Consider the following 22,133-nt stretch of genomic DNA (forward strand, 5'->3'; position numbering starts at 1 on the left):
ACCAAGACATATCATAATCAAGATGGCCAGAGTCAAGGATAAAGAAATGATCCTAAAGGCAGCAAGAGAAAAGCAAAGAGTGAGTTACAAGGGAGCCCCCATAAGGCTCTCAGCTGATTTCGTCCTGAATGAAAAAAAGATGCAACCTAGGATACTTTATCCAGCAAGGCTATCCTTTAGAATCGAAGGAGATAAAGAACTTCACAGACAAGCAAAAACCACAAGAGTTTAGCAACACTAAACTTATGCTAAAAGAAATATTGACAGGTCTACTCTAAATAGAAAAGAAGCAGGATGCTACAAAAATGAGAAACTCATAACTGGAAAGGAGATAACTGCCATGAATTACAAAAAGAATAAACTAAAAGTTGTAAAAGGACACATCTAAATCATTAAGAGTGGGAGAAGGAAGCAAGGAAAGCCACTGTGTAAAACAGTATGGAGATTCCTCAAAAGACTAGGAATAGACTTCCCATATGACCCAGGTATCCTACTCTTGGACATATATCCAGAAGGAACCCTACTTCAAAATGACACCTGCACCCCAGTGTTCATAGAAGCACTATTTACAATAGCCAAGACATGGAAATAGCCTAAATGTCCATCAACAGATGACTGAATAAAGAAGCTGTGGTATATTTATATGATGGAATACTATACAAAAACTGACAATATAACGCTATTTACAGCAACATGGATGTTCCTGGAGAATGTCATTCTAAGTGAAGTAAGCCAGAAAGAGAAAGAAAAATACCATATGATATTGCTTATATGAGGAATCTAAAAATAAATAAATAAATAAATACAAAACAGAAACAGACTCATAGACATAGAATACAAACTTGTGGTTGCCAAGGGGGACGGGGGTGGGAAGGGACAGACTAGGATTTCAAAATGCAGAATAGATAAACAAGATTATACTGTATAACACAGGGAAATGTATACAAGATCTTGTGGTAGCTCATAGCGAAAAAAATGTGACAATGAATATATATATGTTCATGTATAACTGAAAATTTATGCTCTACAGTGGAATTTGACACAACATTGTAAAATGACTATTACTCAATAAAAAATGTAAAAAAAAATTGGAAAAGAAAATAAAAGACAAGACAGAAATGCAATAGGCATAGAAGGAAAGAATGATGAACTCTTTAAACAGCTTCAAAAAAAGAAAGTATGATTGACATGGACTTTGACAGGTGGTAGGACCTCAGCAAATGTAACAAATCTCAATTAGGGTATTCTAGGTCCCTTTCTGAAATTTCTCATGATATATATTAGAATGAAAAAAATCACATGAATAAAAATTTACATTGAGTTGGGGGAAGCATAAGACATGAACACCCTATATGCAGTGGGCATGTAAATATAAAATATTATTTTCAGTTGATTTTAGTCATATTGATATCTTCAGTAAATAAATTCTAAGGTAGTCTATATCTATCAAACTAGAAGAGTAAATGAAGGCACTCTGAGCAGACTCTGAGCCAAGTCTGCTCTTGGATTGGTTCCCAGAGCTGTTATTGATTTCAGTAGGAGTTGTGTACACAAATCTTGGCACTGAAGCTAGCTGATGTTATTACAAAGAGCAAATCTGTAAAATGCTTCAAATATCAGTAACAGCCAAAAGTTTAAAAAATAAAAGCAGTTAATCAAATGTCAAAACAACATCATGTAAAGTCAGTTTTGTCACTAGAAAAGTACACATGGCTCTTTGTAACTGAGTCAAGCTTCATCATTTCAAGACTAAGATACACGACTTAATTTTCAAAGTGGAAGCTTCAACCAAATGACAAATCAGTTTAATCTGTATAAAAAATAAGTCAGGAAAAAAGATATATTTTATGTCTGGGTAAAAAGTGAAAACTAAGAAGAAAATAAAAAGTATAAAATTCATGAAAAGCATATTTAGATTTAGATGAATATCTATATTCCAAAAACATAGCCAGAGTGACCCCTTCAAAAGGGGAATCTGTTTATGTTACTTCCTCTTATGAAACTTTTTAGTGCCCTATCTTTCTTCTTACAAAAGATACAGTGTGTGTTAACATGAAACTAAAGGATAGGCATGGCCTGGCTTTCACCTAACCCTACAGCTTCATCTCCATCCTCTCAGGTCCTCACCCTCTTTTCAAGCCCCATAGCTTGTCATCAGGCCCTCATGCTCTCTTTCATCTAATGTCCTTTATATAAATGATTTTTCCTTCCTGGAAGGATTTTACTTCCCTTTTAAACTAATCCCTATCCCACCGATAGCTTGATCATCACTTCTTTAAACAAGTGAACCAAGTCAATCTTCCATTGTCAAACTCACAGAAACATGTACCTTTATATTTTGGCCTCACTGCCATTAGCGCAGAAGCTCTATGTAAAGACCATGTATGTTTTGCTCATCATTTTTTCTCTAGTGCTCTAGCACTCTGCCTATATATTGAAAAAAAAAAAAAACACAAAACAAGCAAACAAACAAACAAAACCTCAGTAAATCTTTCCTGAGTGAGTGAAAGAATAAGATAGCAAGGCAAATTTTAATAACAATCACCACAATTGCTGGATGAATTATTCTGAAGGCAAGGAACAAGTAACAATGTTCTCTAAGTAAACTGTGAACACAAACCATTAGTTCTCTTTTATTCATACATGGAGGCTTCTGACCCATTTCCTTAATAATTGTGATTCTACAGAAGAGAGCAAAGAAATAAACCCTCACACCTGTGGTCAATTAATCTTTGACAAAGGAGGCAAGAATATACAATGTAGAAAAGAAAGTCTTCAACAAGTGGTGTTGGGAAAACTGGACAGCCACACATAAAGTCAATGAAGTGAGAACACTCCCTCATACTATACACAATAATAAACTCAAAATAACTTAAAGAATTAAATATAAGACAAGAAACCATAAATCTCCTAGAAGAGAACATAAGCAAAAAAAGTTTCTAATGTAAATCATAGCAATATTCTTCTAGGGTAGTCTACCCAGGCAATAGAAATAAAAGCAAAACTAAACAAATGGGACCTCATTAAGTTTATACACTTTTGCACAGCAGAGGAAACCATAAACAAAAGGAAAAGATGATCTACAAAATGGGAGAAAATATTTGCAAATGATGCAATTAACAAAGACTTAATTTTGTGAATATATAAACAGCTCATGCAACTCAATAAAAATTAAGACAACCTAATCAAAAAATGGGCAGAAGGCCTAAACAGACAATTCTCCAATGAAGACATACAGAACCTCAATAAGTACATGAAAAAATGCTCAATATTGCTAACTATTAGATAAATGCAAATCAAAACTACAACAAGGTATCACCTCACATCAGGCAGAATGGCCATCATTAAAAATTCCACAAATAATAAATGCTGGAGAGGCTGTGGAGAAAAGGGAACCCTTTTACACAATTGGTGGGAATGTAGTTTCATTCAGCCACTATGGAAAACAGTATGGAGCTTCCTCAAAAGACTAAAAATAGACTTACCATTTGAACTAGCAATCTCTCTCCTGGGCATGTATCTGGAGGAAACCCTAACTTGAAAAAAAAAATGCTCCCCTGTATTTATAGCAGCACAATTTACAATAGCCAAGACATGGAAGCAACCTGTACTTCCATTGATACATGATTGGATAAAGAAGTTGTGGTATATATATGCAACAGAATACTATTCAGTCGTAAAAAAGAATAAAATATAATGCCATTTGCAGCAACATAATTAGACCTAGAGATTACCATACTAAGTGAAATAAGCCATAAAGAGAAAGAAAAATAGCATAATATCACTTATATTTGTAATCTAAAAAATGACACAAGTGAATTTATTCACAAAATAGAAAAAGATTCACAGACATGGAAAGAAACTTGTGGTTACCATGTGGAGAAAGGGGGTTGGAAGGGATAAACTGAGAGTTTAAGATTTCCATATATTAACTACTATATATAAAATAGATAGAGGAGGCCAAGACGGTGGAGTAGAAGGATGCACGTAGCTCACCCTCTCCCACTAATACACTGAGACTCACATCCACAGACCCACTCAGCCAACCAGAGCACCTGTGGAACTCCGACAGAACATCATCCTCTTCAAAAGACAGAGACGACAAAAATCTGGTAGGAGAAAAGGAAAAAAGAAAGAAGAAAAGGCAAAACAGTGCAGGATGGATCCTGTAGGGAGAGAGCAGCAAAGGATGACTGGCGCTCATTCACTGGATCTCCCTTCTCACACTGAGAGGCCAGTGGGACAGAGGGGGAGCCTCTGAGGCTCAGATCTGTACAGAGCAGCCCTTGACTGACAGAACTAAGTTAAAGGGCACAGAGGGTCGCCACAACACCAAGCCCGAGACACGGGCTGGCAGCTGGGGGCTGGGCCAGGCTGCCTGAGCTGGACGGAGGATGGGGAAGGCTGCACTGAGGCAGCCCTGGGGGACTGCAGGGAGCTGCACACCATTGGTGTGAGTGCACAGGGCAGAACAACCTAGGCCCTCCATAAAACAACATGGGTGATGTGCCCTGGGAGGAAGGGTGCATACCCCCATCTCTGAAAACCCGCAGAGAGTTTTTGGGTGAAGAGAGGTGGGGCTAAGGCACAGTCATCATATCCTCTAGCGCTGAGCACCCAGGTGGGGGCAGGGGCAAAACCTGCATCTGCACCTAAGGACTTATCAGCCTCAAAGGCCAGATGGAGACTTGTCTACAGCCTGAGGCAGATAGGATCCTTCCATCCTGATCCCTCAAAGAACTTGCTCCACCAAGACAAACAAGGAGCTGGGTTTTGACCCGGAGCAGGAACAGGGCTGTTTCTCGGTCTTCCCCAAGCCTGCCAACGGAGCACACAGTGACACAGAGCTGTGGAGTGACTGGCACTGGGAGAGGGCAGGCGGCCCCCCACCTTTCGAGTAGGAACACAGCCCCTGACCATGGTGCTGGGAGGGGATGTGACCTGCTCTCCTACCTGACCAGTCTGCAACATCTGACTGCGGCATCGGGAGGGGCAGTGCCCCGCTCGCCCACAGCAAAGTAGAGCTGCACCTGACCCAGTGCTTGCCTACAGGCACTGGGAGCAGCACAGATGAAGGCACTGATGGAGAGCCTCTGGAAACAGCAAGCAGATTTGCTAAAACAGGGTGAAGACAGAAAGACTTCACATTAAGAGCACACAATCTCCAGGAGAAAACCACACCCCCATTTCTCTTTTAATCTGTTTTTACTTGTTCTATTTTCTATTACCCTTTTAATTTTTACTTCTTAAACAATTATATATACTCCCAATTTTAATCCCTTTTAAATTTAAAAAAATATTTTTATTGTTATTATTTTTAAAAATCCATGTTATTTCATTTTTATTTCTCTTGGTTTTGATGTCCTGTTATTGATTACACACGGGTTTCAAATACATTTTTTCCATCTTTTCTCCTTTTTTAAAGGTTTTTAAAAGACGTCTCAACCTGGTTGCTGTTCTGCTTCAACGTGCTCCTCTATTACTCATTATACACTGTTTTCAAACCTTTTTTCTCCCTTCTTTTAAAATTTTCTTTCTCTCTCTCTCTCTTTTTCTTTAAGTGTTATTCCTACATAGGCATTAAATAGATAAATAAATAAACTCAGTAAAGATCACAATAGATAACTGATACTCCATAAACCACAGTGCCAGAGAGGTATGAGCAAGATGAAGAAGCAGAGAAACCATTCCCAATTAAAAGAACAAGAGAAATCCCCTGAAAGAATGATCAATGAAATAGACATCAATAGCCTGCTAGATCAAGATTTCAAAAAAGGAGTTATCAAAGTACTGAAGGAACTAAAAGAGATAATGTTTAGAAATATAAAATATGTCAAAAATGAAATTGAAGCTATAAAGAAAAGCCAAGTAGAATTGGTAAACTCATTGGCTGAGATGAGACATGATCTAAAGGCTGTGCAAAGCAGACTAGATAATGTGGAGGAATGAATTAGTGACATAGAAGACAGCACAACAGAAAGCAGCCAATCAGAACAGCTACAAGTTAAACAAATAAAAACAAATGAAAATAGCATAAGGGACCTATGGGATAATATAAAGCATGCCAATATATGCATAATAAGGATCCCAGAAGGGGAAGAAAGATCAAAGGGGATTGAAAAGGTACTGGAAGAAATCATGACTGAAAACTTCCCAAACTTAAAGGAGGAATCAGATATCCAAATACAGGAAGCTCAGAGGGTCCCAAACAGGAAGAACCCAAACAGAACCACACCAAGACATATAATAATCAAGATGGCCAGAGTCAAGGATAAAGAAATGATCCTAAAGGCAGCAAGAGAAAAACAAAGAGTGAGTTACAAAGGAACCCCCATAAGGCTTTCAGCTAATGTCTCTACACAAACAGTACAGGCCAGAAGGGAGAGGCAAGATACATTCAAAGTCCTGAATGAAAAAAGATGCAGCCTAGGATACTTTATCCAGCAAGGTTATCCTTTAGAATAGAAGGAGAGATAAAGAACTTCACAGACAATCAAACACTAAAAGAGTTTAGCAACACTAAACCCATGTTGAAAGAAATGTTGAAAAGTCTACTCTAAATAGAAAAGATGCAGAAAGCTACAGAAATGAGAAACTCACAACTGGAAAGGTAATAACTCATGAAATACAAATAAACATGAAATTGTAAAAGAAGACATCTAAATCATTGAGAGAGGGAGGCAGGGAGACACAGCATTTTTTTGTTTTGTTTTGTTTTTAATTTTTTGTTCTTGGTAGGATGGGTTTGAGATTATATTACTATCAGTTTAATAAAAACAGATAAAATAATGGACTATTAGGCTTACAACAAGGATAACCAGAAGCCAAAAACTTACAAGGTAGTCACAAAAACTGAATTAAATCCATGATAATATGAAGGAAAATTCCCAAACCAAAAAAGGAATAAGAAAGGAACAAAGAGGAAATACCAAGTCAACTGCAAAGATAAGTTCAAAATGATAATAAACACACATCTATCATTAATTACTGTAAATGTTAATGTACTAAACGCTCCAGTCAAAAGACATAGAGTGGCACACTGGATAATAAAGCAAGAACCTTCAATATGCTGCATACAAGAGACCCACTTTTGGGAAAAGGACACATATGCATTGAGAGTGAAAGGATGGAAAAGGATATTCCATGCTAATGGAAAAGCCAAAAAAGCAGGTATAGCTGGCTGATCACAGACAAAATAGACTTTAAAACAAAGGCCATTAAGAAAGATAAAGAAGGATATTTTATAATGATTAAAGGAGTGATACAAGATGAGGATAATACACTGGGTAATATATATGTACCCAATATAGGAGAACATAAATACATATAACAATTACTAACAGAGATAAAGGGGGATATTGATGGGAATACAATCATAGCTGGGGATTTTAACACTTCATTAACATCACTAGACAGATCTTCCAGACAGAAAATAAACAAGGCAACAGAGAAATTAAATAATACAGTAGAAAAAAATATATTTGGTGGATATTTTCAGAGCATTACAACCCCCAAAATAGGATATACATTCTATTCAAGTGCACGTACAGCATTTTCTAGGATTGATCATGTACTTGTGCACAAAAGAAACCTCAACAATTTTAAGAAGATAGAAATTATCTCAAGCATTTTTACTGACCAGAGTGCCATGAAACTAGAAAAACAACAGAGAAACGAGAAAAAAAGGAAAGCACGGAGATTAAACAACATGCTATTAAAAAACCAATGGGTCAATGAGGAAAACAAAGCTGAAATTAAAAAACACTTTGAGACAAATGAAAAGGAAAGCACAACCACACAAAATTTATGGGACACAGCAAAGGCAGTGCTAAGAGGAAAGTTTGTAGCAATACAGGCCTTTTCAAAAAAGAACAATCTCAAATACACAATTTAACCCACGAGCTGAAAGATCTAGAAAAAGGAGAACAAATAAACCCAAAAGGCAAAAGAAGGAAGGAAATTATAAACATTAGGGAGGAAATAAATACAATAAAGATTAAAAAAGCATAGAAAAATCAATCAAACCAAAAGCTGGTTTTTTGAAAAAGTAAATAAAATCGACAAACCTCTGGCGAAACTCGCAAAGAAGAAAAAAGAGAGAGCACAAATTAGCAAAATAAGAAAGGATAATCGAGAAATTACGACAAATAACACAGAAATACAGAATATCATACAAGGATACTATGAAAAACTATATGGAACCAAACTGGATAACCTAGAGGAGATGGAGAAGTTTCTGGAAAACATACTGTCCACCAAGACTGAATCAAGAAGAAACTGATCACTTGAACATACCGATCACTAGAAATGAAATCTAAATACCAATAAAAAACCTCCCTACAAATAAAAGTCCAGGACTGGACAGCTTCACTGCAGAGTTCTACCAAACATACAAAAAATAACTCATACCAGTCCTTCTCAAACTCTTCCAGAAGGTTGAAAAAGAGGGAATACTCCCAAATTCATTCTATGAAGCCACCATCACCCTGATACCAAAACCAGACAAAGACACTACCAAAAAAGAGAATTATAGGCCAATATCACTGATGAACATAGATGCAAAAATCCTCACCAAAGTATTAGCAAATAGAATCCAACAACACATAAAAAAGATTATACATCATGACCAAGTGGGGTTCATTCCAGGGACACAAGAGTGGTTCAACATACACAAATCAATCAATGTAATACATCACATCAGCATGAGAAAGGACAAAAAGCACATGATCATCTCAATCGATGCAGAAAAAGCATTTGATAAAATTCAACACCCATTTATGATAAAAACTCTTGCCAAAGTGGGTATAAAGGGGACATATCTCAACATAATAAAAGCTATATATGACAAACCTACAACCAGCATAGTACTCAACGGTGAAAAACTCAAAAGCTTCCCACTAAAATCTGGGAGAATATAAGGATGCCCAATCTCACCACTCCTATTCAACATAGTCTTGAAAGTCCTAGCCACAGTAATCAGGCAAGAGAGCGAAATAAAAGGGATCCAAATTGGAAAAGAAGAAGTAAAATTATCACTATATGCTGATGACATGTTACTATATATAGAAGACCCTAAAAGGTCCACACAAAAACTACTAGAGCTGATTGAAGTATTCAGCAAGGTAGCAGGCTACAAGATTAATGTTCAAAAATCAGTTTCATTTCTTTATACTAACAATGAATCAACAGAAAAAGAAAGTAAAGAAACAATCCCCTTTAAAATAGAACCCTAAGTAATAAAATATCAAGGAATAAATGTAACCAAGCAGGTGAAAGAATTATACACAGAAAACTATAAACCATTGATGAAGGAAATTAAAGAAGACTTTAAAAAATGGAAAGATATCCCATGCTCCTGGATTTGGAAGAATCAATATTGTTAAAATGGTCACACTACCCAAGGCAATCTGCAGATTTCATGCAATCCCTATCAAATTACCCAGGACATATTTCACAGAACTAGATCAAATCATAATAAAATTTATATGGAACCATCAAAGACCTAGAATTGCCAAAGCATTACTGAAGAGAAAAAAACAGGCTGGAGGAATAACTCTCCCAGACTTCAGACAATACTATAGAGCTACAGTCATCAAGACAGCATGGTATTGGTACAACAACTGACATATAGACCAATGGAACAGAATAGAGAGCCCAGAAATGAACCCACAAACTTTTGTTCAACTAATCTTTGACAAAAGAGGCAATGGAATAAAGACAGTCTTTTCAGAAAATGGTGTTGGGAAAATTGGGCAGCAGCATGTAAAACAATGAAGTTAGAACACTCCCTTACACCATACACAGAAATAAACTCAAAATGGATCAAAGACTTAAACATAAGACAAGATACAATCAACCTCCTAGAGGAAAATATAGGCAAAACATTATCTGATATACATCTCAAAAATGTTCTCCTAGAACAGTCTACCGAAGCAATAGAAATAAAAGCAAAAATAAACAAATGGGACCTAATGAAACTTACAAGCTTCTGCACAGCAAAGAAAACCATAAGTAAAACAAAAAGACAACCTACAGAATGGGAGAAAATTTTTGCAAATGAAACTGACAAAGGCCTGATCTCCAGAATATATAGGCAGCTCATACAACTTAATAAGTAACAACCAAACAACCCAATCCAAAAATGGGCAGAAGACCTAAACAAGCAATTCTCCAAGGAAGAAATACAAATGATCAATAGGCACATGAAAAAGTGCTCAATATCACTAATTATCAGAGAAATGCAAATCAAAACTACAATGAACTATCACCTCACACCAGTCAGAATGGCCATCATTCAAAAATCCACAAATGACAAATGCTGGATAGGCTGTGGAGAGAGAGGGACCCTCCTACACTGCTGGTGGGAATGCAGTTTGGTGCAGCCACTATGGAAACAATATAGAGATTCCTCAAAAGACTAGGGATAGACTTACCATATGACCCAGTAATCCTGCCTCTGGGCATATATCCAGAAGGAACCCTTCTTCAGGATGACACCTGCACCCCAATGTTCATAGCATAACTATTTACAATAGCCAAGACATGGAGACAGCCTAAATGTCCATCAATGGATGACTGGATAAAGAAGAGGTGGTATATTGATACAATGGAATACTACTTAGCCATAAAAACAGACAACATAACACCATTTGCAGCAACATGAATGCTCCTGGAGAATGTCATTCTAAGTGAAGCAAGTCAGAAAGAGAAAGAAAAATACCATATGAGATCACTCATATGTGGAATCTAAAAAAAAAAAAAAAAAGAAAGAAAGAAACAAACAAACAAAAAAAAGACACTAACAAAGCATAAATACAAAACAGAAATAGACTCATAGACATAGAATACAAACTTGTGGTTGCCATGAGGGTGGAGGGTGGGAAGGGATAGGCTGAGATTTCAAAATTGTAGAATAGATAAGCAAGATTATACTGTGTAGCACAGGGAAGTATATACAAGATCTTATGGTACCTCACAGAGAAAAAAATGTGATGAATATATATATATGTTCATGTATAACTGAAAAATTGTGCTCTATACTGGAATATGATACCTCATTGTAAAATGATTATAAATCAATAAAAAATGTTACAAAAAATTAGATAAACAACAAGGACCTACTGCATAGCACATGGAAGTATAATCAATATCTAGTAATGGCTTATAATGAAATAAATATGGGAAGGATTAGATAGGTAGGTAGATAGATATAGATATAGGTACAGATATATCTGAATCACTGTTCTGTATAGCAGAAACTAACACAACACTGTAAATTGCCTCTACTTCAATTTAAAAACTTGTAAATAACAAAGATAAGAAAAAAAAATTGTGATATCAGATGACAGATACCTATGGAATATAGGGACAGCACTCTCATATGTCTATTATGTTTCTACTATTTCCATTGTGAAAATATCACCCAAGACAAAAAAAAAAGAAAAAATACAATGAGGATTGTTCACATGGATGCAGACTTGCAGTCATTCTCTGAGTGGCTATCTAGAAGCAGATTAAATACATGAAAAAGTTTAAATTTCTAAACCATGTTCTCTTAACTACCTTAATATGCAAGGGAAATAAGTTTAGCATTCATAATATCAATTCCCAGATCATGAAACACTAAAAATAAGCGTTGGCAAGGACATTGACAATGATTTATTAAAACGAACAAAACAAGAACAATTTCTGCAAAGGAGAAATTCAAAATATTCTTGATCCTTATGATTAGCTGAGCCCTCTGCTGTGCTGGCACAGTGGGGTTGCTTCGAGAGAATCTCAGTCCTGGAGATACTCAGGAGATATTGTAAAAACTGTTAGAGGCTTAGTATTAATAAAATCTTTCAAATAATATGCTGTTTAAATGTTTTGTCATACAAGTTTCAATGGTTAAGAAGCAAAGCTATTTATTATTAGCAACAGGACCCTTGCATGTCATGATAAAGTGAGGCCATAAAGTTTAATTAACAGAACAGAATTGACCCAGGTGATAAAAAAGAAAAGTTAGAAAGCACAAAGGGAGAATAAGAAAAAAATCTAAAAGCAAAGATCAACAGTAATGGACAGATAGCAATAGCACCAGAAAGCCCAGAGACACTTAAAAGTGGTGACAACAATCCTTTAAAATGCATCAGGCAGGCAAATTGAACCGTCTGGTCCAAGAAAACTAAACTTATCCAAAGGTATTCCAGGCCTTTGCAGAATCAACAGTGAATCAAGAATATATTGTAACGTATCTCTGGGAAACCAGAAAATATATAAATAGAACAATACATTTGAGATAGAGGTGTCTTCAAAATCACTTATTAATGATGCACTTTGAAAGAAGCTCTGTCATCCTTTAATATCCAACTGTCTCAGAATCAGGTAGTGTGAGAAACATTATCACAGTATGCCAAGTTATTAAAAAATCCAATATTACATGAGATAATCCATACAACAGTAATATACCATGTTCATATTATAAGTAGATTTTTTTATAAACATTTATCTCAGCAGAGGCTGGAGGGCTAAGTAATTTACTCAAAGTGGCAGAGTTCTTAAATGGTAGGTAGGACAAATTTTTGAATAAGTATTACTTGACTCTAAAAGTACATTCCATGCAATATTTAATAGATAATAATGAAGAAAAATAAATAATACTCTCAGACTCATACTAATATCTGCAGAAGAATACTTATGGAAGAAAAATGAGGTTGTTTTTCTAAGATTCAATTCTCCCACATCTTTATTTAAGCTTGGACAAAGTGGCCCAATGGGAGATGAAACACAGTTGTGTTGGTAGTATTTTCTAATGTCAGTTCCTATCCATTTAAAAAATCTTCACTTTTCTACGAGAGTTTACTTCATTTATATTTGTACTTTAATCAGCCCATACTGTACCTTGTACATACTTAGGAATCCATGTACCATGAATTCATGTATAACTTAAAAATGATATACCTAGCTCTATGGAGGAAGATTTTAAATTAGATAAAACCAATCATTAAAACCTTACTACCTTTTTCTATCATTATTTCAGCAATCCAAGCCTTAGTGAATTACTACATGACAAAATTACTGTTATTCATCTATAGGTGAGTGACACAACCAGGTAATAGGAAAGGACTTTTCTTTCATATTTAGATGATAAATTTTTCTTCTTTTTTTACCAGTCTAAACAAGGAAGCTTGTGTCCTCTCTCACTGCTGCCACCATGTTGTGACCACAATAGAAACCAATCCAAAGAATAAGCTGATAATGAAGCCAGAGTCAAAAGAATCCACAGAGAAGCAGAGTCCTAGATTTGACTACCCAGCTCTCAAGACTATCATACCTCTTGTTGAGTAGTTAATATGTTTCCTTACTCTTAGAGTAGGTTTAAATCACAGTTCCTATTGCTTGTATTTAAGAGTATCCTAATTGATATAAGATATATAATTTGGTTAATCAAATATAAGCTAGATTTTAGGATGAATATCTTGTCTAAGATGCGAGTAGAACATATAAACTGCATAATGAACTATTTCCCTGACATCATTTTGGTTTGCATTCAAGAAAAAGAAATTCAGATAAAAAATTTAATATATCTATCATCCCTATCTCAGTAGTTTAATACAAGTACAAACTGCACTCAATTAAAATTATTTAGGAAAATGGGCATAATGATACCTTGAGTTACAGAATAGCAAAATACTCTTTTTTTCTTACTTTGTCAAAATGTCAGATTGTGTTACTTTCTGCCTAAAATCATTCAGTAGAATCTCATTGCCTTTTTAATATTCTTTCCTAACCAAGGATCTTTCTTTAACCAATTAATTTGTTCTCAGGTATAAAAAATCACTTTCTCATACTTCAGGCTTCAGCACAAAGGTGACCTCCTCTGAGCGGCCTTATCTTTCCAATCTATCCAAAGCCATCTCCTCCTTCAATTATGCTCCATCACCCTGTTTACTTCCTTCCTAACTTTTATCACTAGCCAGAAAGTATTTTTGCTTAATTGTTTCTTTACTTGTTTATCTCCATCCACTCTCATAAGATTATAAATTCTATCATGACAAGAATCCTGGTTATCATTCTCAGCATTAAATTTCCAGTAAATAGAACAGTATCTGGCTCACAGTAGGTAATCAATGAGTATTTGTTGAATAAATGAGTAAATGATCAAAGAAGTGAATGGCCTCCAAAATATCAGTGTTTTCCCTCTAGTTCTGTTTCACAGTACTCTTGATAAGAAGCAGAATGAACTTTTCTATTCAAATAATCAGGAAAGAACTATTCCTCACAAGTGGCCAATTGGATTTAACAAGCCAACTCAAACACATTTGAGTGAGATATCCTCCTTCATTTTAACACTTACTAATTTTCCATCTTGCAAATTAAGTTAGAGTTTCTTCAAGTGATCAGAAAAATCACAAGATAGCTGTGACTTAAAGAGGTAGGGAGAATGCAACCTGAGCTTTCAGTGGAGGTTTTTGAATGGCCTATCTACCCTCTATTCCAACTGAAAAATTAAGTCCCAACAACATTTCTTTGATGAATAGCTAGGCAATTTCAAAACTGAGCTTTTTCTCTGTTTACATGACCTTAAATTACAGTGAAATCCACAAGCATTTAAAAGTACAAAGACTGCAAGTCCTTTCCTGACACTCATTTCACTTCTACAATTACCGAACTCAAAACACATGAGAATAATACCTACTATAAACTCTCCAATATGATCTTTTAAAATAAAATGAAAGGGCCTGGGCACTAGTTGTACTCAATTTTTTCCACAGTATGAATTTAGGTTGACAACATAAAATATTTTCTTCATCACTGATAACAGAACAGTCTAATTCTTAAACTATGATATTCCTGAATTGAAAATATGTCTGTTCTCCTATCATTCATAAGGACAACTATTTAATCAGCAACTCATATGTCAATACTGTTTTAACCATGTCTTTTATTTTCTGTATTCTGATGCTTTCCTATCTGGGGCCTTGCTGATCCTGGATTACTGCCCTTGACAGGTTTAGAAAATTCCTGAAATAGTAAACAATTCACCCAAGACCATGCTTTTTAAATGCAAACCACCTAATCCAGAGTCCAAACCCTCAACAACACCTCCATCATCAGGATCTCACTCTTCTTGCTGCTATCCACCTGCTCTTGTCACCCTGAGTCAGGTACCTGACAACTATGGCCTAGAGCCTTCTTGACTAACCTTGGGGCTTCCCCATATGGACCTTTTTTCTTGAGAGCTGACTATTGTCTCCTGATCTATTGCTATTCCCATACCTAAATAATAACAAGACCTGTTAAAACTGTGTACAGAGGTATAATTGTATGTCAAGAGATTTATAAAACAAGGGTTTCTAAGAAGAAAGAAACATGTTTAAAATTCCTCTAATAGGTTAAAAAAAAAAACAAACCCTGAAGAACCTTGAAAACTGGAAATTGAGTGAAATTTCAGATGTGTAATATGTATATTGTAATAGTTTTTACTTTTAAAATTGTATTCATAGGTCTTTATAATTTTGCTTTTGACTTAATTCCATTGTTTTGCCTATTATCTTAAGTTATACCATATCTTTTGATTTTGAAGAAATTTAACACATAATTTTAGGGGGACTTCAGAATTTTTCTGTTACATATTGTTTACCCATTCTACCCAGCATTGCAGGTTTTTTCTGTTTCCTCTTTCTGGGGGTAGGGATGAGTATGACAGGCCCATTTAGAGGTAAGGTCAATTGCTAAGATCCAAGAGACTGAAAATTAGTAAGAAAAGTATAGCAGAAATGTAAACCAGGTCCTTGGGAAAGATGAGAATAGTGAGAGACATCAAGTACCATCATTATCACCAGTCAGCCTGAATTTATTAAAGATTTATTAATGCTTGGCATGCTGTTCAACATTAGGTACATAAATATAAAACATATAAGGTCCTTATTTGTATCAAAATTGATCAGAGAAGAAGAAACAGATGCATAATATAGCAAGAGGGAGTTGTTAAAGGGTTAGAGCTAACATTAATTATGAGAGCTGTTTAATGACTCTATAAAAGGCTGTTGCCTAGCGTTGGACTTGAAGTCATGATAGGTCAGGATGAGCAGTCATATAACTTGGAAGGAAGCAAGGATAAACTGGAAAGTACAAGGATAAAATAAAACCTATCTCTGTCTTTCACCACATCCAAACATGATAATGTGAATGACCTTCTGAAGAAGCTAGTATTCATCATTCACCACAGAAATAAACACACAACTGGTCCATGGTATAGAAAAGTTGAAAGAGGAGGTATCCTGAGATCTGGTAGGGACATGAGCCTGGATACTGTTCCATGACAGTTTCTGAGTTAACAGAACAGAGATATGTGTGATATGCCACAGTGTTAGGTATTGTATACCAAGCTCAGTGAATAAAAATAGCTTCTTATTCACTTCCTCCTTCTAAATATTGCACACATTTCTATCATGTTTACTGCTATTCTGGAATTGCATAGGGAAGGTAAGTCCTAAATTGGCTATATTGGCAAAATAGAAAGTCACCAAAGTCCATCCCTTGTCAAGTTGGTGTCATATACACCTTTTAAAACTGTTACTTAAGTTCTTAGTAAAAGTAATAGCAAAAATTTTTACTTAAAATTATACAAGTATCCCTTATACAACAAAAAGCATACTAAATCTTTTCAAAATGATATAAAGTTTCTCTATCCAACTTGGGTGATGTTCACTTCTAGCTGAATCACACTGATTCATTGATAGTTTGTAACTTAAATACTGAAATATGTGGTTGACACCTCTTATGTTAGATTAAGGGGGAATGGGAGAGGAAAAGATGGTAATTAATGTATTCACAAATAGGTTCATATAAGAATAGGAAGAAATATTTATAAACTATTATAGTCCTCAATTATAAAAGTGCTCATGTTATGCTATTTATTTACTATCTTCATTTCATAAAACTTTCCCTTGAGAGGAAAATCACTTTGCTGGTCATAATTTCTTGCCTGATAGGGTGTTCCAGTCTTTCCTTCCTGAATGGTCTGGTCCATTGGCAATCCTGTCTGAATGGCACTGTAGTTTTCCATGTCCTTTTATCACTTGTAAAAGGACTTAGCAGCCCTCCAGGCAATCATCTCCATTGCAGACAGGCTCCTGCTTAACCTCATTATTTGGTCGAAACTCAATTTCGCCAGTTAGAATTAATCACCACAGCTGGTACAATGGCATCCTTCTTTGTTCATTTATTCACTAGTATGAGGAATTCAAAGTGCTAAATGGCAACTTCAGCTTTAAATTTAATGAAAGCATTGATGTGACCCCAGAGGCATTTTTCCCTTGTGAACTAAGATGCTTAGATCAGAAGACCATAAATTCACAATCATTGGAAGCACAAATTTTGTTAGTAGATTACTGAGGCATGATAGAGGGAAACCACTCCCATTTCTATCATTTGATGCCCAGACCTATAAATGCTGGCTAGGAAGGAGTAGCATCACATATTAATCACAGATTGAGTGCATGTAGTACGTCCCACGGAAATTATCCAAGCCTTCAAGATATTACCAAACAAGTGATGTTATTCCTGAGTTTTCAAAATGCCATTCCACTATTCTTATCAGGATAACTGCCTCAAGATAATAGGAAACATGGTAAGACCAGTGAATTCCATGCACAACATCCAATTGCTGTACTTCATTTGCTATAAAGTGAGTTGTTTGTTCAAAAGCAGGGCTGTACGGAATACTATGATGACTAAGATATTCTATAAGTACCTTGATATGGTTCTGCCAAAACACTATAAGTAGAAAATGAAAATTCATATCCAAAGTAAGTGCTTATCTAGTGGTAATAAAATACTCTCCCTTCTGTGAGCAGTGTGTTCTAATGTAATCAACCTGCTATGAGCTGATAGATTGATCATCAAGGAAAGATGTTATTTCAGAGTAGATTTGCCACTTGTCAGTGGCTATTGTCAGATAAGATAAGGAGTGTAAGTTTATTTTGCTGATCCCATGGATAAGACTCTTGCCAATTTGGCAACTTGTTTTGTGAGGACTGAAGCCACCTAACATCTACAAAAATAGTTATCTTATTCACAAAACTATAAAAATACTCCTGATCTGGGGTTACTTTTTGGTAAGTATTCACATAAGTCACCAATATCTTTATATTCTTTACCCATTAATGTTTTTCCACATATCTTTACTCCAGACCTTATTGTACCAATTTCCCGGAAATAAAATCTCTGATCATTCATCATAACCATTGCTATCTATAAATCAGAGTAGATCTGTAACTCACATTCCAGGCAAAATAAACAGCCATATTTATTGCCCAGTGTTCTGCCTACTAAAATAATTTTCCTTTACTACTATCCTTGAAGGACACCCTGGACTAGGACTGTATTTTTGTACTCAGCTATTTTCAGGTGTCCCAGAATTATCACATAGAACCTTCTATCAACCAGAAACTTTTTTTTTATTAGTTAAATTTTTATGAAGAAGTCCTTATGAGGCCAAGAGATCAGACTGAAAGGGAGAAGGCCACGTAGCAGGAATAGAAGACATAGATATCTGAGCCAAATATCCATGCAAGTTTTTATGCCTTCAGGATGTATGTGAACTTGATTTTTTTATAGACCAGATCTTTTGATGATAGAGCAGTGCTGTGCATACTATTAAACTTTCTAGTTTTATAAGTCAGATAACTCCCAAAGGTTTGTTATTGTTTTGGAGCCTAGTTCAATGGCAAGAATTTCATCTTCATCAATTGCCTACAAAGGATATCCATCCCAGAGCTCTTCATTAAAGCTAGAGGTCTCTCACAAATGTATTTCTCAGTTCCTTAGTGAGAGGAATGTCCCTTGGGTCATCCTGTGAACACAGTTTGGTATTGACTGACCAGGACTTACATGATCCTTACATAATAAATTCACTGAATTAATTTAATCTCTACTAAAAATTTAGATCCTTTCTTTGATAGTATAGTTATACTATACCCACGTTGTAGAATTTAAACTTCATTTAAGGTAGTCTACTTTGGAGTCCAGATTTTGCAGTTTTATTGAAAGCACATCATAGGATCAAAAGCAGAAACCAAAGTCAAGGGTAAAAGAGATCCTGAATCAAAGCAAGTTACAAAGTAAAAGTTCAAGGGAACAAATTGAACTAATAGCCAGATGATGTCAGAAATTGTGCATACATTTGAAAGATTTAGGGTAAGGATTTATAAGGCCACAATTATAGCTTTTAAAAGGATAAACAACCCTGTGTTTCTTTAATACCCACACAAGACCTCAGACATATCAGAAAAGTTTAAGTTTTTCTTAATATACAGATGCTTACAGAGTACCTCAACTTCAATCCTATACCCTAGCCACATCAATTCATTTGAAGGTACAGGCCTTCAAAATGTCTTTGAGAAAATATAAGACTCACTTCACAATTTTCCACCTCAGGAAAATAACATAATACTTCAAGACTATTCATTGGTGGAGGCAAGGAAGCCAGACCTGATTCCACACTCAGGTTGACAGGAGGTTTGCCCTTTCTCTGATCTTTAGATACATCTAGCCAGTGTTGGTGAGGGAATGCTCTCCACTGCTCCCAGTGCATGTCTCTCTCTTCTTCTGATCCTGAGCTCCACATTCTGGTTTCCCACTGCTATGTTTTGGTTTGGTGTCCCACTACTTCTCATCAGACTTGTTTGTTTTTTTCCATCTCAAGCAAGAAAAAGTTGACACTCTTTACTAAGCACTCTGCCATGAAGTAACTTCTGGTATGATAAACTCTGATTAATTGACTCTACAAACCTACAATTATAAAGGATAGCAATTCAATTTGTAGTAAGAATGGTATGAGAAACCTATCTGTGTCTTCCATAGACATCATTCTTACTTCTAATGAGATAGCCATGAGAAATCCTGGATTCTTCAGTCCAATGAACAAGATAAGGAGACATTTTTATAGATAATTGTTTATTTATATAGCAGTATATTATAATAATATAGTTCTTTATACTATATAATAACCATATACTTGATCAAGACTACTGTTTCTGGAAAATAGTGACCTGCTTTGTTAGTCAATTAACTTTTTTGGTTAGTTATACAAAGAAGTTTATTTACATATATAAAATGTGTTATTTTCTCTAGCTTAACCACTGCTACCTACTGTGCATTTAGATGTCTCTTCTTCATATTATTTGTGTATATCTCTATATATACACATTCATTTCCAAGAGGGCCATTGGAAAAGTGAGAATGTAATGGCAGGAGTGGCTGAATATCCATATTCTGTTCAGCCTGTATTTAGAACTGAGTTTGATTTTCCTGTTCTGGATTTAATCCCCATATGGCTAAAGAGATCAGTGTAAAAATCTGACAATTGTTTTCCATAAGGCACTGTCAGATTCTGAGCTAGGAGTATTTCCAGGAGCTAATGGAACAATTTTATTTTTAAATAAAAGACTGAAACTCTGAGGACAAGCAGGTGACCAAATATGAGCGCTCTTCTTCCAGTCCAGCACAGTATCCAGCTCAGGGAGGATCTGTGGCTTTGGGAACAGTAGAATATGACACCTCTGACAAAGATATTGACTTGTTTGTGTTGGGGACCATTGTTGACAGTGTCAAAATCAAGATTCCAGTAATCAGTCTGTAGGAATAGGATACCAACAAGGTAGGTCAGAGCAGGAGAGGAAGAAAATGAGATTTCCATACTAATATGGCAAGTGGAAGGCTCTTTATTATAGTTTCATGTACACTGTTATCTTGGGAATGTCTCTGAAATGCTGATTCTTTCTTGGGTTTCACAAAGTCCCCACCTCTATGAGCTGATAGAAATGGAGCCCATTATAATGGAGAAAGTTGACTTAATTTGTCTGCATAGTCTTGAAGACTAGGCATCATAAAAAGTAAAACTAACAAAAATCTTTCAAAGTAGAGATAAGTTAGCTTTGCATAGTGGCAGTATAGAGCTAGTGAGGTTTATCCGAGGCACGACTATTGCTAATAAAAAAAAAAGAGATAATTTATTTTAGGAAGAACAAAAATAAAAAATAGTAGCTTTCATTCTCTTCATTTTTACTTTAAAATGAGATTTTTGTTGCATTTCAGAAACTTTTTAATTTTTGATTAAAAATATATTGAAGAACTTGAGTTCATGAAGAATTTCTTTACTGAAATTAAGTCTTCAGTAAAAGAAGCTTCAAATAAAAGTATGAATGTGGATTACTTGAAAAATGTATTTTTAAAAGCCTGATGCTTTTGTTATAAGCTATTCCAATCAGTTTTGTGTATTGAATCTATTTTCCATTTGATTGAATAATTGATTTCTATGAACTGCATTACAACTGAGAGATTATGTATGGTATTTGGCATTGAGATTTAAAAAGTAATCATAGGTTGTATATTATTTCTAAAAACATTGATGGTATCATACTATTATTTATTTCAGATTTCTCCAAGGGTTTTCCTTAGTTTTGCTATGTAACTTCCAATTAGAAATCACAACAGAAAAAAAAAAAGTCTGTCTTAATCTAGGCATGTTTAATTTGGTTTTATATATTGAAATCATTTTGAAAAGGAAGCTTATTTATATCAAATAAATTCAACTGTAGTATCAAGAGTTAAAATCAGTTTAAGATCATGCTTTTATGATCTTTTCAAGTTTGGTGGACTAGGAGGTCAAATGAACTCCATTGTACATCTGCACTGGGATCTGCCAGCGCCAGCTTTTTTAAAAATCCAGAACATGGCCTCAAATTAGAACAAAAATCCTTCACTGAAAAGATGTCCTTCAAAATAAACAGTCTCTTGCTATCATTGTGTTTTCATTAAAAGTAAAATATGTTTTTCCTTCTTAAAGAGGAATACTTAATTTTTTAAACTTGTTTTGCTGATGAGAACATATACCCCTCATAAAAAATTATGGGTGTACCTGGAAAACTAGCTCCATTATGTGGCTGCACTTTTTCACATGAGCAGACTGCTGGCAGCTAATCTCCCTGATTATGCAAAGATGGAATTATAGCAAGAATTACTGACAGGCTGGTAGGTTTGGATTCCTCACTTCAAAAGTGGTGAATTGTTTTCTTTATGTTTTGTGACAAATAAACTACCTAGCTGCTTGACCATGCAGAGAATCTTGGAACAGGCAGAGAATC

This window comes from Camelus ferus, chromosome 14 (genome assembly GCF_009834535.1).
Source record: "Camelus ferus isolate YT-003-E chromosome 14, BCGSAC_Cfer_1.0, whole genome shotgun sequence".
Taxonomy (NCBI): domain Eukaryota; kingdom Metazoa; phylum Chordata; class Mammalia; order Artiodactyla; family Camelidae; genus Camelus; species Camelus ferus.